The 15,712-nt window shown below is 45.3% G+C and overlaps 1 long non-coding RNA gene across 2 annotated transcripts in view; it reads right to left on the bottom strand.

The window, feature by feature from the left end:
* The window catches only part of LOC309392257, a 320,340-nt gene that overhangs the window by 299,227 nt on the left and 5,401 nt on the right, over nucleotides 1-15,712 (bottom strand). The window lies entirely within an intron of this gene.

The following is a 15,712-nucleotide window of genomic DNA, read 5'->3' as shown; positions in this document are numbered from 1 at the left end:
TCCTTTGAAAGACTTTGCCGGCTGTGAATGAGCAGAATTAATAAAAGGGATTTTTGCTGGGACAAGAAGTTTCTTTCATGCTCTTGGGAAGCCTCGGTCAGAACACCTCCCTCATGATCCGTATCTCATATCCCTCCACCATACAAGCACTGGGTCATCATTCAATCAGTCCTTTGTTTTCCTTGCCTTGAATAGTTGGTTTAGGCTGATCCAGCCTGAAGCTTCTTCTACCTGTCAAAAGTACTCCTGCTCCAACCCAGATTTTCAACCTTTCACATCCTCCATATTCATGTGAAACATAAGAATATATATACCCGAGCCTTCCAACAAGACCATCTTTCACTAAGACCTGATAATGTTAACTGCTTATTTCTTCTACCCACTTAACCTCATGTGCTTTCAATAAACATTGTCTTAATTTCTTCTAGAGAGAGAACGTCTTACAAGCTGGTCAGTATCAGAACAAAGCATCTTAAGAAGTCAGCTCTTGGTCAAAGCAATGGGTAAGGAAAATAAGCAGCCAGTCTTATGCATCTTCAGGGAAGAAAAACACAACCACACTTATAGTGGCAAGAACATAGTCCAAGACTGATCTAGGGAAACAGTGGCTTCAAGCTAGAAAACAGTATAATATAGTTACTCTTCAAATTACAACCACAATCAGGACCAAAAGGTAGTTGTTAAGTGAGCCATGCCCAATTTTATAGCCTTTTTTGCCACGCCTTCAGTGAATCACTGCAGTTAAGTGAGTTGGGAAGGTCACAAATGGTGACCACATGACCTCAAGGTGCTGCAACCATTGAAAATATATGCTAAATGCCAAGAGCCAAATTTTGATCATGTGGCTGCAGTAACAATCATAAGGGCAACAGTGCAAAAGCCGATTGTAAGCCACTTTTTTGTAACTTTGAAGAGTCACTAAACAAATGGTCACAAATTTAGGACTACTTGTAATACTTCCACTTTGATAATTGCACTGCTTACCTATTGTTTCCAAGTGCTAGTTTTTACCTATAAAACCTTCATGACTGATGTTAGATCGGGTAATGGAAAGGCACACAAGGCTAAAGGCAACAACAGCTCTTTACTAAAGTACAACAAGTAAGAACAATCCAGCGAAGGTTGAGTCTGACAGCAGCCCTTTTATAGGGAGCTGTCAGACCCTTCGACCAATGAGATTAAACCTCTGTTCCCACTGGAACAGAGGACCTTGGTGGAAACCACTGTAGTTGAAACAAGTATCTAACACCTGAGGACCTTCTCTCTGCGTCTACCTATTCCCAGTTGTATTTGTCTTTACAGTAATATCAGGAAGAATTACATCAATGGGATCATGAAGTTGTGTCTTCTCAGTTGTGGGCCCCTTTTCTGGAACAGAGGCCCGTATAGCCCAGTCTATAAAGTCTTCATCCTGCTGGATTTTAGTAAAGTTGTTTAAATATGTCTGTTCCAAAAGACTGTGGAATGGACATGTTAAAAAACTGTTTCCTCTTGCAATATTGCTACAGGTACCAGTAGTTATGTTAATACCACTTTATAATGCCTTGGTAAGTCCACACTTCAAATACTGCTTTCAGTTTTGGTCGCCACAATGTAAAAAAAATGTGGAGACTCTAGAAAGAGTGCAGAGAAGAGCAAAAAAATGATTAGGGGACTGGAGGCTAAAACATATGAAGAACGGTTGCAGGAACTGGGTATGTCTAGCCTGGTGAAAAGAAGGACCAGGGGAGACATAATAGCAGTGTTCCAATATGTCAGGGGTTGCCACAAAGAAGAGGGAGTCAAACTATTCTCCAAAGCACCCGAGGGTAGAACAAGAAGCAATGGGTGGAAACTAATCAAGGAGAGAAGCAACTTAGAACTGAGGAAGAATTTCCTGACAGTTAGAACAATTAATCAGTGGAACAGCTTGCCTCCAGAAGTTGTGAAGGCTCCAACACTGGAAGTTTTTAAGAAGATGTTGGATAGCCATTTGTTTGAAGTGGTGTAGGGTTTCTGCCTAGGCAGGAAGTTGGACTAGAAGACCTCCAAGGTCCCTTCCAACTCTGTTATTCTATATTCTAAACTTGTGCCTATGTACAAGTTGTCTCTTAGCAACCAGAATTGGGACCAGCAACTTGGTAAAGAAAAGGTATGTGATCATTCCTCAAATTTACAACTATCACAGCATTTCCATCACACAATCGCCACTCAGGCACTTTGCAATGCAAGAATAATCTTGTTTTTAGAAATGTTTTATAAATAAATCATAGAACGCACTAAGCAATCTTCTTCTCCATCCCCCTAAAGCCGTGATGGCGAACCTATGGCACGCGTGCCACAAGTGGCACGTGGAGCCATTTGTCAGGGCACGCGAGGCGCTGCCCTGTCAGCTGGCCAGCGCGCATGCACACGCTGGCCAGCTGAGTTCACCTTTTTAAAAGCTATTTTTCGCCTTCCCCAGGCTCCTATAAAGCCTCTGGAGGAAAAGAGCCTCCCCTGTCCCTCCGGAGGCTTCAGGGAACGTCCGGAGGCTTCCCTGAAGCCTTCGGAACACTTAAAACCACCCTCCGAGCAACCCGGAAGTGACTTCCGGGTTGCTCAGATGGTCGTTTTAAGCGCTCTGAAGGCTTCAGGGAAGCCTCCGGATGGTCCCTGAACAGGCACGAGACGTGCGTCTCCATCGCCCGGGCCCGGATCGCCTCTGCCGCGCGGCGCCTCAGGCTCGGTGTCCTTGCACCCGGCCTTCACATCGCCGCCGCCGCCACCACCGCTAGGACGGGCTCGGCCGAAGGGAAGTCCGTCAGGCCTCGGCCGCGCCACCCTCGCCTCCTCCTCCTCCTCCTCTAGCCGCGCCATCGCAAGGATTAAGGCAAAAGGGGGGGACGGGGAAAGCGAAGGGGGCTTTGCATGATTTTTTCGCCTTCCCCAGGCTCCAGAGGCTTTATAGGAGCCTGGGGAGGGCGAAAAGAGCCTTCCCCCCCCCCGGAGGCTTCAGGGAACGTCCGGAGGGTTCCCTTACTACATCGCAAGGATTAAGGCGAAAGGGGGGGGGACGGGGAAAGCGAAGGGGGCTTTGTTGTCCTCCTTCTCCTTCTCCTCCTTTCCCCCTCCTCTAGCCGTGCCATCGCAAGGATTAAGGCGAAAGGGGGGGGACGGGGAAAGCGAAGGGGGCTTTGTTGTCCTCCTTCTCCTTATCCTCCTTTCCCCCTCCGGCTCGAACATGGCGCCGGGGCCCGGCAGGCAGCGAACGAGTCGGAGCCTGCCGACTGGAGGAAGAGGGTGAGAGGCGGGTCCTGTGAACGGCGGCAGCAGCGGCGGCAATAGTCGTAACTCGGCGGCGGGCCGCCCCGGCTGGGAGACAAAGGAGGGGAAAGGCGGCAGGCAGCCGAGTTGCGACTATTGTCGCCGCTGCTGCCGCCGTTCACAGGACCCGCCTCTCACCCTCTTCCTCCAGTCGGCAGGCTCCGACTCGTTCGCTGCCTGCCGGGCCCCGGCGCCGCATTCGAGCCAGAGGGGGAAAGGAGGAGAAGGAGAAGGAGGACAACAAAGCCCCCTTCGCTTTCCCCGTCCCCCCCCCTTTCGCCTTAATCCTTGCGATGGCGCGGCTAGAGGAGGAGGAGGCGAGGGCGGCGCGGCCGAAGCCTGACGGACTTCCCTTCGGCTGAGCCCGTCCTAGCGGCGGTGGCAGCGGCGGCGGCAGCAATGTGAAGGCCGGGTGCAAGGACGCCGAGCCTGAGGCGCCGCGCGGCAGAGGCGATCCGGGCCCGGGCGATGGAGACGCACGTCTCGTGCCTGTTCAGGGACCATCCCGAGGCTTCCCTGAAGCCTTCAGAGCGCTTAAAACGACCATCCGAGCAACCCGGAAGTCACTTCCGGGTTGCTCGGAGGGTGGTTTTAAGTGTTCCGAAGGCTTCAGGGAAGCCTCCGGACGTTCCCTGAAGCCTCCGGGGGGGGAGGCTCTTTTCGCCCTCCCCAGGCTCCTATAAAGCCTCTGGAGCCTGGGGAAGGCGAAAAAATCATGCAAAAATGGGGGCGCATTGCATTATGGGTGCGGCACGCCCGCACACGACCCCCCCGCGCTCCCCCCACTTGTGGCACGCGAGCCAAAAAAGGTTCGCCATCACTGCCCTAAAGTCTCTTATGAGACAGGACAACTCTACTAATAGAAGCAATTCTTATAGGAATGACTTTTTTTCCTTGCCATCAATCCTAGAGAATACTCTCTGAGTCTAATCTGGGTGAATTGTGGGTTTTTTTTGTCATCACTATACCAGCCATTTTCTTTGCTGTTTCATTGCCACCAGGTCCTCCATCATAAGACCAATCTTGCTTAAGAATTCCCATCACATGAATTTCCTAACCATTTCCCCATTAAGAGATCATGCCAACATTGGAAAAAAAACATTATAAAGCCATCAAAGCCAAAAGGTTCTACAAACTGTTCCTGGAGCAAAACATGCAGGAAGTCTTCACACTTTGCAAATGTTTGAGATGCCATTTAGAATTACATTCAATAGCCTGGTCTCCATTGCAAGAAGACTAGAGGTCCATACGTGCCATGATGGCTATGAAGACGGGGATGTTCCCAGAATAAAGCCTTGAAACAGTATCATAAAAATCCCTCAAAAGTATCATCCTGCAGCACCTTGAAATCTGCTTAAGACACAGCATGAAATGTTCTGCTGCTAACACCATAGGAAATAAGTCTTATTTGAAGCATTGTTGTTTGCTAGTTTTATATACGCACACTCGGTAACTTGTTTGCAGATAGATGTATTAAAACATCCATGCCCCAGAAAAAATAGCACTCTCTAGATATAATCATTTTTTATCAGTCATAACAAAATTGAACCTACCTTTCAGGGGAAACAATACATGCTATGGTGGATATAATGTCAGGCACACAGTTAAGTTGCAAATCAGAAGCTTTATTGCTCAAGCCTATATCCACAAGAATCTAGTAAACTAAAGTTCACTACTAAATTGGCATCAGATAAGGTTCAATGGAATTTAAGAGAGGTTGGACTTGGATCATTATTGGAACTGTAAGGACTCTAGGCTGATGACTCGTTTAACTCTGCCTCCTCCACCCACATTCTGCCTGTTCTTCTCCTACGTCTGTCTACTTACAAAATATGAATTTGCTAGAGGACAAACCTTTTTCTACCACTGTTTACCTTTTAATGATAGGATGCTTTGTACCATTACCACTACATATTGCGGGGGGGGGGGGTGGAGCAGGCATTGAAATATTTTCAAACAAAATTCTGGCTGCGATTTAAACTTTTCATTCATATATATTTATGTGTTTCCTTTATAAAACTACACAGAAATAGTATGGTTTTAATTTTGCTGCAGTAATATCATCTACGTTCCCAAGTCAAGTTAACCCATAGTTTGTTTCAACATGTTTTATTGAACAAATCACAAATAGCTAAGTTCACATATCACATTAAATCATAAACTGTAGGTTTATAAACTGCTACAGCTGGCTAATACAATACACCGAGGCCAACCAAATGCATGTTATGGCTTAGACCGATGTGTGATCTGAATCAAAGTGAGAGAAACGTGTGAGAACCATGAACAAGGAGCATCATATCTTGTCCTTGAATAGCCTAGGATGGGTTGCCACTGAGATTATTCATTTGTTTGATTTACCAGCCTTGGCTAAGGTCGGTGATGGATGAGAAAAGTAATTACTCTAGGCATCAAAGGAAGCAATAAAGGCAAGTGTCAGCACCAAACAGGAATATTGCTGTTAAATGGATAGCTAGTCTAAGCATGATACATGCTGCTGCTTTCATTTGCATGAGCTGGCTAAGGTATTCCCCCTTGCCTTCATCATCATTGAATGACATGTATACATAGAGTAATTCAGATTATCCTAAAAGACTTCAGGATCCCAACAAATGAGAATCAGCCTCAGTTATCTCCAAATAAAGACTAACAGTTATGCATATATATATTTTTATGTGATTCCATTTAGTTTCTGTTTCCATGAGACAAAATAAATATATTCAGCTTCATTACAATATCAGATAAGTGGATAATAACATTTTTTAAAAATCAAAAGCAGGAAGAAGAAAGAGGCCGTTGGTACTTACCTGGTACGCCTCTTCTCATAGTGGGGGAGGAGTATCCAGGATGGGTTGACCTTGCCCTCTCATTGATTGGGCTGAGTCAGATAAGGTCTTTGGGCCACACCCTGGTCATCAGGTACCACCCAGTTATCGGCGAAGAACCTTATCCGACTCACTGTGTCATCCATTCCAGACTTTATCTTAGTTTCCACCTTTATTTATTTCTTCAACAGAGCAGCTCAACCATCAAACATAACGCTCATCTTACATAACCCTATCAGGGAGGGGCTGGATACTCCTCCCCCAATATGAGAAGAGGTGTATCAGGTAAGTACCAATGCCCTTTCTTCGTAGTGAGGGGAGGAGTATCCAGGATGGGACATACCAAAGCTTACACGTCCCTAGGGAGGGTTACCCATGTTAAGAGCTTGCACAACCTTATGCCTGGTGAAGCGTCACCTCTGCCTTGTGCACAGCCTGCAACACCCTACGCCCGAATGAAGCCTCTGCAGAGGCAAAGGAGTCCAGTTTGTAGTTCCTCACGAATGGTGAGGGGGAAGACCACATAACTGCCCTACAGATCTCAGTCAATGAAGCCTAGGTGGCCCAGGCCGTTGAGGTGGCCGCACTTCGTGTGGAATGTGCTGTAATAGAGCTCGGTGTTTGCAGACCCTGTGCTTGGTAGGCGGTAACAATACAGGTTCGTAACCACCTGCCTATGGTGGTGGATGTCACCTTGTTCCCCAGGGATCCCGGCTGGAAAGAGACAAACAGGGCTTTAGACTTCCTGTTCGGCTGGGTTCTTCTGAGGTAAATCCTCAGAGCCCTCCTTGCGTCTAGGGTGTGCCACTTCCTCTCTAACTGGTGAGAGGGGTCCGGGCAGAAATTGGGCAATATCAATTCCTGCGAGCGATGGAAGCAGGAGCACACCTTAGGGATGAAGGAGGGGTCCAACCTTAGTACCACCTGGTGGAACATGCAGAGATCCTCCCTGGTTGACAGAGCCTGTAGTTCAGATATCCACCTGGCTGAGGTGATGGCCACCAGAAAGGCCACTTTAAGAGTCAAAAACTTAAGAGACACAGTTCACAAGGGTTCGAAAGGAGGGCCTGTCAGAGTGTCCAACACCTTTTGCAAGTCCCAGGAGGGGTACCTGTGTACCGTAGGTGGCTTACCGTGTTTCCCCGAAAATACGACAGAGTCTTATGTTTTTTGACCCACAAAATATAGCCTTGGGCTTATTAAAGGGGAGGGCTTATTGTTTTTGGGTTGCCGGGTGGCTGCTCCCTTGAGATCGGGCTCCCAAAGGGCCGGCCACAGCCTCAGGGTCGAATGGCTGTGTTGCGCTGTTGCAGCAGCAACACAGCAGCCATGAGGTGACCACACTCGCGAGCAGCCATCCGTCAATCCCCCTTTCCAGCCAGGCACAGTGCCGCTGACCAATCTAGTGGTACCCGGAAGGCACCAAGCAATGCGAGCACCTGTTCGCCGCCCTCTGCCTCCCACGGCTCGGCGCCTTCAGAATGCCCCTAGGTGAGTGAATGGGGCTCTGCATGGCTGGACAGGGGGGTTGCACGAGCAGCTTTTTCACTTCCCGCTCACACGACTCACAGGCTCACGATGCCCTTGGGTAACTCTACAGTACCTGCAGAGCCAGGGCATCTCCGCTGCTGGCGCTGCCCGCCACTTATTATTTTTTTTCAGCTTTCAAAGCACAGAGGACGGATGCCGCTCTGGAAGTATGCTCTATGGTAGCGTACAACCATAGAGCGTACTCCAAGAGTGGCATCCATCCTCCGCCGTGGCTTCCAAAGCCACAGCAGAGAAGACCAGTTGAAGAAGGAGGCAGTGGTGGCTGCTCTCACTGCCCAGGCCGCTGTTTGATGCGTCCTCTGTAAGATGAGGTCAGCTTTTTTGTCTTCCACCTTCAGGGCATCCTCTGGTTCCCCTGGCATGTTAGTAGGCGTATGCAGGGCTGTGACAGGCGCGTTGATGGTTGGTTGAGAAAGCATCTGGGCCATGTCCCTGTCCATGTTGAAAAAGGTCTTGTCCGTGGAAGTGGGCAAGGGGCCTGCCATGGGGGAGACCCATTGCCGCCTGATCATGTCTAGGAAAGACTTGGTCTGGGCACCGTGTCTGCCTCGATGGCCTGCTCCTCGAAAATGTTTTCTGCTGAAAACCCCTGGGGTTGTACCGGGGCTTCTGTTGGCCTGTTGCCAAGCTTGGAAGATGTCTTGGCCTTGAAGAGAAGAGATTTGTACAAAGAGGGCTGGAACAATCCGGAGAAGGTAGGTTTGGGAGGACGCATGCCTTCGTCCTCAGAGAGTCTATCCTCTTTGATTTCGCCCTCTTTGGAATCCGAATCACTGTCCACCTCGGAGGAGGCAGGTAATTCTGGAAAATCTTCCTCCTGAGTCTCTAGCCCTTCCAAGACCCTAGGCATGGGGGCTGCCTGAGTCTGTATCTGTGGCTGCTGAAAGGTTGCTGCCATGCACTGCTAGAAGGCCCGCATCATCATATCCTGGAAGTTGGATATCCCTGATGTGGGAGGTATTCCCGCCCCTCTGCCAGCAGGTGTGGATGGGAAGGGCTGTGGTGAGGGTCCCGCTGCTGTGGGGCGTGGGGGTGATTGCCATCCTTGTGCAGCCCCCCAGATGCCCAAAGTATCAAAGGGAATCCTCACCTGTGGGGGGGTGTTCCCCATCTGCAGTCCTGCCAGGAGAAAGAATCCCTGTAAATCCTTCCCCAGGTTCCTAGCCAGAGGTAGCCTTCTTGCTGCTGGCCTTGTGGCAAATGCACTCCAAGGCTCGGTGCCTCCGCCTTTCGTATTTGGAGCCAGGTTTTGGGGGCTTGGAGCTGCAGCCTGCCTCTTTGGCCACCTTAGAGGAGATGTGCTTTCTCTTTGCCTTTGCCTTGCCTCCTTCTCTTCCCTTAGCAGCCTCTGTAGAAGTCTCTGACCTGTTTAGCTGCTCCTCTGCTCCTCCGGTGGGGCTGCTGGCTGCTGGGCTGGAGTCTTGAGTCTTGCCAGTATCCTCTGTGCTGCTGGGCACTGCCATCTTGGATCACGTGATTCCAAAATGGCCACCGGCTCCAAATTCAAAAAGTTCCTCTCCCTGGGAACACATGGAAGCAGCTTGTGCCTGCCACTGGAGAGCTCTCTCTCTCGCTTCCTCCGCTCTCTTCCGAGTTTTGCGAGCTACTGCGGGCCGCTATCTCTCTCCAGCACTCGCAGGCAGGCATGGGTGCTTCGCTACATTTAAAAAATGCCACAGTTCGCCGCTCGACCCCCTGGGGGGGAAGCAGCAGAGGGCTCCAGCTGAGCCTCTCCAACGTGACTGCCTTCCTGGGGCTTCCAGGGGAGCGTCCCCTTGCCCGCAGTCTCGATTAGTGCCCTAGGTTTCTCTTTATTACCTGGGCTGTGCATTGCCCTGAAGGGCTTGCTGTGCATGCTCTCTCTCTCTCTCTTCCTGACCAGGGAATCAGCCAAGAGCCAGTTACTCACTCAGGCAGGGAGGCAGCGAATGCAATCCTGTTAACAATGAGTTCAATCCTTTTTAAAAAAAATTCCAGGAGCTTGGGATGATCACAGCCACCTGTTGAGGGGCTGAGTCGATAACTGGGTGGTACCTGGTGACCAGGATGTGGCCCAAAGAGCTTATCTGACTCAGTCCAATCAATGAGAGGACAAGGTCAACCCATCCTGGATACTCCTCCCCTCACTATGGAGAATTATCTTGTCATGCTTCGTGACTTGGGTCACATGCTGGTTAATTGCAATAGCAAAAAATAATTTGTCAACCATCTCTGTTAACAGAAACTGTTTCTGGAATATAAAATGTTCAGACAGAGAAGCAAACCATAATGAATCTGTATGAAAAGTGTTATGATGTATTTGGTTCTCTGAACTCCTAAATCATTTTTATGAATCTCTTAAGCAAGCTGACCTTAAATATTGGCAGAGATATGCTGGTATGTACAAAATGCCTTTGTACATATTGTTTTAAATATTCCAGCTACATGCATGCCGGTACACACATATGCTGTTAAAAACTACTGTATTTTGTTAATACTCTAGCTGCATACATGTCCTTGTACACCATTAAAAACATTTTTTAACCTTGCAACTTGTACTCTTCCTACCCAAAAAATGCAGAACCCTTGTGTGTAACACAATTTGCATTGTTGGTTGTAGGGTCTTTGAATTCAGGGATTAGCAAACATAGATAATAAGTTGATATACATGTATTTGCAAGATTCTGTCAATGTAGCCTTACAATAAAGTAGAATTAGTTCTTCCAATTGTGTTTCCTACTGACATCAATCTTGCAAGTCTGAAAGTTCATATCTCATGCTGCAACTTTAACTGCCTAACCCAGAGGTCTTCAAATTTGCCAGTTTTAAGACTTGTGGACTTCAACTCCCAGAATTCTCCAGCCAGCATAGAATGGAGAATTCTGGGAATTGAAGTCCACAAGTTAGAGCAGATATTTCTTAAGTTTCTGCCTGTTAAACAACTGTACTGTCTGATCATTTCCTAGGCAGCAATTTTTCCTCTGATCCTCAAGGTCATTCTCCATTACACTATCTGTCCTTTGATGTCTTTTGGCATACCAATTTGAGCCCATTGAGTTTAGAAATCTTTTGGAAAACTGTTCTTGATTTGCAGTGCCTGTTTCCCTCTTCAGTGTTTTTACAGATGCCACTGTAACAATATTTCTTGTGTCTTTTAACAGTTCTTTGAAATTTTTAAAGTTCCTTTCTTTGCCTTTGCCTTTCTTTGCCTTTAGTGTCTCCTCCCTTTTTGACAATTCCTATCATCTGTTATGTTTGTTGTCTACCGTATCTTGGTCTCTGGAAGTTTCTTTTCACCATCATCTTTAAAAACAACTTTGATTTAATCCCACAATTCTTCTAGGTCTCCATCAATTAGCTTCAGGAACTCAAGTAATTCCTGAAGTTCTCATTGAAAATGAAAGTTCCAAAGATCATATCCTGGAAACTGTCTAGCTTTGTACTTCCATTAGGCTTGGCTTGGAATTTTCAAATCTGCAGTTTGTGATCTCTTAACATAGTCAGCTGCAGCCATGTATTAACTGAGGTCTTCCATCTCCTTGTACCAATTGTCTGTGTGTGTGTGTGTGTGTGTGTGTACCTTCAAGTCAGTGTTGACTCTTGGCAACTGCCTGGACAAGTCCATGTGGTCTTCTTGGCCAAATTTTGGAAGTGGTTTTCCATTGCAATCATCATAGTACTGGAAGAAAGTGACTAGCCCAAGGTAACCAAGGTGATTGTGTCCAAGGCAAGACCAGAATTCAGTTTCCTGGGTTTCTAAATCTGATGCCTAAACCATTGCGTCCAAATAGCTGTCACCAATAATATGATCAATTTAATTATCTGTCTGGTGATGTCCAGGCATATAAGCATTTAATTTTTTAAAGGATGCTTTAGTGATGAAGAAACTATTGCATTTGGCAGAAATTTATAACTTGCTCTGCTGTTTTTTGTTTTTTGTTTATTTCCTAGCTCATCCAACTACTGCATTTTCTCTCCTTAAAAGAGGGTGAAATTTTGGGTGTGTCTTATACACCAAATGTAGCTTTGCCCAATCGCTGCCCCACACCCTTTGGCCCGTCTCCCAGAAATTTGCCTCCTTGCAGCAAACAGCGAACAGATTGTTTCAGTTTCAGCACAGCCTGATTAGCACAAGTGTCGGTTGGATCGGCCTCCCAACCACCAGCTGTTTCAGGCTGCAGGGATTGCCATTGCCGATTGCTACCTCTGGGCGCCCCATTTTGGCCTCCTCATCCCATTTTTTGCCTTTACACACCACATTTTCTGCCCATTCTGATCCCCGCCGCCCAAAACGGATGGAAAATGGGGCACGCGTAGACCAAAAATGGGTGTGTGGAGGTTGAAAACGGGATGCGGGCTGAAAATGGGGGCTCAGAGGCAGCAATAAGCTATGGCAATCCCTGCAGCCTGAAACAGCTGATGGTCGGGAGGCCAATCCAACCGACAATCAGCTCCTTGTGCTAATCAGGTTGTGTTGAAACTGAAACTGAAACGAGCTGTTTGCTGCAAGGAGGCAAATTGCTGCGAGGGAGAGGCAGATTTTTTTTCTTGTTTTCCTCCCCAAAAGCTAGGTGCATCTTATACTTCGGAGCGTCTTATACTCCAAAAAATATGGTATGTTTTTCTCCTTACTATATTCCAACTTTGGCAAGCCAGTCTCCAATCCAAATTGCAGCAAATCCTGCTTGCATGTTCTGTGAATTATAGATTGAACTTGAACATAAAACTCATCCATCTTTTCTATTTTTGCATCAGTAGTTGGGAGCACAAACACTTGGATATCCATCACATTAAAGGTTATATGTGAATCTAACTGATATTATTCAACCACTGACACCATTGTGCCCAGTACATGCTATATTCTTCCTATGAAAGTGTAATGACATACAACCTTGAGAAACAAGAGAAAGAGATGGGGCCTATGGAACAATCAGATAAAAGGGATCAGGCCCAAATTTGAATGATGGGCAGAGAAAGAGACTGAGAAAAGATCTGCCCCAACTTATCAGGTGTTAAAAAAGAGATTTATACTTTTAGACTTGCAAGATGCTATTAATGTAGCCTTACAATAAAATAGAATTAACTCATCTTGCTGCGTTTGCCATCTGATCTACTTGGAAGGCTGACAAAAAGCAATACAGTTTCTTTTTAGGAAGGAAGAAAAAAAGAAATCAAAGAAAAATCTAAAAGTGCAACAAAAGTGGGGGGAAGGAATATAGAAAAAAGATATGAAGAAGTGACTTTCAGTCTTCTTTACAGCAGCATTTAAGTAGAGTGACAAATTTACTTCTTGTAAATAAATTACAAGTTTAATTGCTTGTCCAAGGATTTGAACTCCATGGCATCCAAACATGCAGGATGTAAAATCCTTCCACATGGAGCTCTTTTGTAGGAGCTGAAATGCTTCTGCAGGCAGCTCCCAGAGACAGCTCCCAGAGACAAGACAGAGCTGAAATCCAAGAGCAGAGAGGCAGCCCAGTACGATAAAAAGTTTGGAGTGCCTCAGAGTTGGGGAAACCATGGGAGGCCCAATAGAGGCTGCCCACAAATGTCTCTCCACTCAGGAGCTGAAAATCTTCCTTGGATTTCAGCAGGATTTTCAACTCCTGGACGGATGACTTGCGCTAGGGCCCTCAGGGTCTCCCCAACCCCAGAATCACCCACGTCCCTTACGTGGGACTCCATCCACTTAAGAGAAACTTTTCTTACAACATAGGTATGTTCTTGATCATATTCAAGAACATATGCCTTTCCTCAATGGTTTTATCAAATCAGAATTGGGCTGGAGATATAATTTAGGCTGATCCAGAATATCATGTTTCATTTGGTGCTTTGTCCCTGATTTATCTAAACCACCATTTGTCATTTTCTAATGCAAATGCAGTCCAGAGTGACATTGTTGCATTATATTTCTAATAATAATAATCTTAACAAGAAAATAGCTTTGCAGTTTAAATAAAATCATTAGTAATTTGGTGTGTCATGCAGAACCAATAAATGTATTCAATAAATGACATTTACACAAACGATGACCTAGCAAAAATCAGGTGATTGGACTGACACATTTTAAAACTTACCAAAGGCAATCAAAATGCTGAAATAATTTTGATAATGGCATATTATCTAAACTAAATGTTTATAACACAAATATACAGACAAGTTCATCAGTGCATGGTGGAGCCATCCTATGGGCTACTGCACCTCAAAAGATTCTGTTTGAATACACAGTCTCTCTCTTTCCACAGAATTAGATTCAGAATATATATTCTTTAGATGGAAATTAGTTCACAAGATAAGCAGATGTAGCACACATCCAAAACAAGCCAGAAATTTATATTTGTGCTTATCCCTGTTAAATAAAAATTATATTCTAGATTAAAACATTTAAAATCTTCCAAATATCATCGGTTTTGTCTTTATCGACTACTTTAAAGTTCTTTAAACAATGTGAGTTTCAATACTTTCAATTCTTGCACCACAGATACATTTGTCAACTAATTTACATATTAAAGGGACTCGTATACCATTAACAATCAAGTATCCTTGATGATATATAATATTAGAGAAATGTTTCGGCCATCCCAGCACCCTAGCTAAGAGGAAGGGAATGCAAGACAATTATGCACTATGGAACAAGGTGAATAACCACTTTCTCTTACTTTTAAAAGTTTATTTTCCTAAAAAGCTACCCAAGTCCATGGGGGAGGGGGGAAAATAGAAGATCATGTTCATGTATGGTTAGTTATTATACTAATTATTGTTAGTAATAACTTAAGAATTATTACAGTGGTAAAGGATAAAGCACCAATGATATAGACCTATCATTTTATTTAAAAGTTTAGAAAACAAGTCACTATTCCTCTATGAAAAAAAAAAGAAGAGTCATACTCAGGACTTTTCTTCAGAAAAGTATAAAGGACTGCCCTACATCTTTTATAGCCTTCAAGAAATCTTGTGGGAGAACATATGCATATCAAAAGCAACTGTTTTCCTACTGTGCCCCAATTACATACTGAGTATGTATACAAACTGGCAGACAAAAATCAATGCACAAACCAGAACTTAGATTTAAGACATAACTTGAATACTTTTTTCATGAGTGCTAAACCTTTCATTATCGATGTGTTATTAATATTCATATCAGCAACATATCTGGATTGATCGCCAAATGTAAGATGCGAATCAGACATGAAAGATCCACTGAAAGCAGTATGATTTAGTATATCAACCCAAGCATGACTTGCCTAATTCCAATTCATAATTACCCTGGAGAATGAACCAAACCATCGCACTACTATTGCAACAACAAAAAGAACCAGAAGGAAATGTATTTGCTTATATATTTTAAACCCTTAAGGAAGGATTCTCCAGGCAAATAAACCATCCCTGAGATCATTCAACTTGTGGGAGATGGGTAGCCATATAAATTTAATTAAATAAATTCAACATTGTTATTATAAAATAATAACCCAACTTGAGTCTATCAGGACCTCAGCAATCAATAATTCACAAGCCAAATAGAAATAACTACAGGTAGTCCTCACTTAGCAAGCTGTTCAGGGACCCTCAAAATTACCATGTTCTTAAATTAATGATAATCACAACCATTTCTTGAAGTTATGTCTGTTGCACCGCCCTCGTGGTCACATGCTCAAAATTTGGGCGCTTGGGAGGTCACCCGTATTTACACCTGCAATGTGCAATTCAACTACTTTACCTATCTCTCCCTATCTCTTCTGTTTTGCCCAATCTACAGTCTGATATAGGAAAATGACAAAGCTGAGCCCAAGGGAGGAATCAAACACATCATAAGTCACGTCCTTTCATACCCGCAAGAGATCTAAGCCCAGCCCACTTTGAATTCCTTTCAATTCTTAACTCCCGCACATTTCTCTTAATGGTCACTTGGCCAGATTCTCGTTGAGAGCTTAAGCTTGCAATAAATCTTTATACTCAGTTGAACGGCCTGGATCTCCTGATTTCCGGAGTGCTTGACATCTGCCACTGCTGCCTACCTCTTCTATCTACAGCTGACCTTCATCATCATCTTCCTTCACAAGGAGTTTGCAAAACCT

Source organism: Natrix helvetica, assembly GCF_964273705.1.
Source record: "Natrix helvetica genome assembly, chromosome: 4".
In the NCBI taxonomy this organism is placed as follows: domain Eukaryota; kingdom Metazoa; phylum Chordata; class Lepidosauria; order Squamata; family Natricidae; genus Natrix; species Natrix helvetica.
The sequence above is the reverse complement of the archived record's forward strand: the minus strand, read 5'-3'. Positions and strand labels throughout refer to the sequence as shown.